The sequence below is a fragment of the Sturnus vulgaris genome, unplaced genomic scaffold, assembly GCF_052056855.1.
Source record: "Sturnus vulgaris isolate bStuVul1 unplaced genomic scaffold, bStuVul1.hap1 Scaffold_160, whole genome shotgun sequence".
NCBI lineage: Eukaryota > Metazoa > Chordata > Aves > Passeriformes > Sturnidae > Sturnus > Sturnus vulgaris.
Genome location: NW_028276077.1, coordinates 17,501 through 20,000, shown reverse-complemented (window position 1 = coordinate 20,000; position 2,500 = coordinate 17,501). Strand labels below are relative to the sequence as shown.

The 2,500-nt window shown below is 76.8% G+C and overlaps 1 non-coding gene across 1 annotated transcript; it reads right to left on the bottom strand.

Moving 5' to 3' along the window:
* Positions 1-526: 526 nt before the first annotated feature.
* On the bottom strand, positions 527-679 carry LOC148218749 (5.8S ribosomal RNA). The gene has a single exon (XR_015800186.1). It is a non-coding gene; the product is annotated as a 5.8S ribosomal RNA (ribosomal RNA).
* Positions 680-2,500: the final 1,821 nt, after the last annotated feature.

Here is a 2,500-nt window from a genome sequence, read left to right as displayed (position 1 = left end):
AAGCGGCGACCTCAAGCGGGGAGAGAGAGAAACGCGACGGCGACAGAGAGAGGAGGGGAGGGCTTCGCGGGAAGGAGGAGGGGGTCGCACCCCCGTCCCCGGCGCTCTCGGCCTCGCGCGCGCGCGGCAGCACGGCACGGTACCCCCGCGGTACCCACCCGCAGACAGCCGCCCGCACGGGGGGGAGAGCCCGGGGGCGAGGCCCGCGCCTCGCCTCCCTCTCGGCCCTCTCGCTCTCTCGTCTCTCTCGCACGGCCCACGGCGGCGTCTTCGACGCCGACTCTCGCTCTCCCCGGCCACCGCCACCGCACCGCGGCACGGCCCCGGCAAGGACGAGCTCCGCCCCAGCGGCTCGTTCCGGGAGCGGGGAGCTACGGAGCGCTCCCCGAGTCTGCATTTAGGGGGACGAAGGCCCTGCGCGGCGACGACGACGACGACGTCGACGTCGACCGCGGGCAACGGGCCTGCGAGGCAACCCCAGCCGCGCCGCCGGGGTGGCCCCCCCGGACGGCGATTGATCGTCAAGCGACGCTCAGACAGGCGTAGCCCCGGGAGGAACCCGGGGCCGCAAGTGCGTTCGAAGTGTCGATGATCAATGTGTCCTGCAATTCACATTAATTCTCGCAGCTAGCTGCGTTCTTCATCGACGCACGAGCCGAGTGATCCACCGCTAAGAGTTGTCTGGCTTTCGGGACCGCTCGCGTGAAGCGGCCCCTTTTCTGTTTCTGCAGGGACGCGCGCGCCCCCGCGCGCCCCGCTTCGACCGTACGAGCACACACAAACGGAGGAGGAGGAGGAGAAAGCGCGGGGCAAAAAAGAGAAACCCCGCGCAACGCTCCGAAGGTCGGCCAAAGAAAGGCGGAGGGGCCCGCGCCCCCGACCGCCTCCCCCCGCGAGGGGAGACGCCGCCTCGCGTGCCGTCCTTCGGAGGCGGCCCAGGCGCCCGGGCTCGGCCCGACCTCCGCGCGGAGGGGCTTGTGCGGCAACGCGCCGGACCGCGGGGGGCACGGTGGCCCGCCCGGCCTCTCGATCACGGGACGACTACGCGTTCGCGGGCCGGGGGCGCGACCGCCGGCCCCCGCCGCTCCCGGCTCACTCCCTGGCTTCTCCTTTTCACCGCTCCGCCGACTCGCGGAACGCCGCCGCGCCAAAACGCGGGGGCCGGCTCTCCCGCCAGCGGCCCCTGAACGTCGCCCGAAACGCCACGCGGCGGCGGGACCGTTCCGCCGGCGCAACCCCTGGCGCGGGACCGCTTGCCCGCCGGAAGGCGAACGCCCGGCGGGCCGCGCTCCGCCACCGGCGCCGGAGGCGGGACGCCGCCGAGACCCGAGCCGGCATCGCGGAGCGCCCGAGGTCTGCCGCTCGGCAAAACCCCTCCGCCACCCGCGGCCGCACTCCCGGGACCGCCGCCGCTTCGCACCGCCGAGCTGCCCTTCCGCGAGCACGCGCCCAGCGGGCAGGCGTACGGCGGCTGAGCCGGGGGGCACCGCCCGCTCCCCTCGTTTCCACTCGGGGACCGGACGGGGAAGCGCCCCCGCGGCCGCCCCGCACGCCTCCCCTTTTTTTTGGCCCACACGCGGCCGGGAAGGGCGACGGGGAAGCGGACGGGCGGGGCCCGGGCCGGGACGGCCGCCGGTGAAGGCGGGCGCCTCGCGGCCGACCGTCCCCCCCCCCCGGGGGGGGCGGGGACACTCGCCGAGCGGCGACGCCGCCGCTCGGCACGGGGTCGCCCGCGCCCGCCGGACCTCCGGCGATGGAGGAGCCGGCCGAGCGCTGCGCCCCAACGGGCGGGGACAGCGCTCCGAGTCAGGGGTGGCCGGCGGCCGGCGCCGCCGCGGTGCGGTTCGAGGCGACAAGGCCGTCGAGGCGAGAGGCGCGCGGTCGCGCCTGACGCGGCGCCGCCCGCGAGCCCGCGGCGGCGGCTAAGGAGAAAGAGCGAGAGAGCGCGGCGGGCCCCGGCGGCCGCAACCCCGCAGCTGAGGTAGGTAAGGCAGAGAGCGCGCGCCCTCTGCCGGCGTCGCCCCGCATCGCAGAGGCCAGCGGGGTCGGCCCCCCGCGGCCGATCGCGCGCCGCGGCCTCTCCGCCGAGACCGGGCCGCAGAGAGGGGGGGGCAGGGCGCCCCTTCCCCGGCCCGGCACGGGTGGCCCCCGCGCGCGGGCAAGCGCGGCGGGACGCCGACGACGGCGAGCGCGGCCGGTCGCGACGGACACGCCACCGCAGGGGATCGGCGGGAGTAGCTCCCCACCCCTCGATGGCGCCCCGCGCCGCCACCGCCCGACACCCGCTGCCGCCGCCGCCACCGCCGCCGCCGCCGCGGCGGGGCCGTGCCGGGCCGCCCGAGTCTTTAAACCTCCGCCCGGCTCGGCGGCCCTTTCGGCCCCCAACAGGCGTTTGACGACGCCGAGGGAAACCGGCAGGAGACCGCCGAGGCGCGAAGCGCTAGGTACCTGGCCCTGGGGTGAGGGAAACGACCTGCATGGCCCCGCCGGGGTGCCTCCC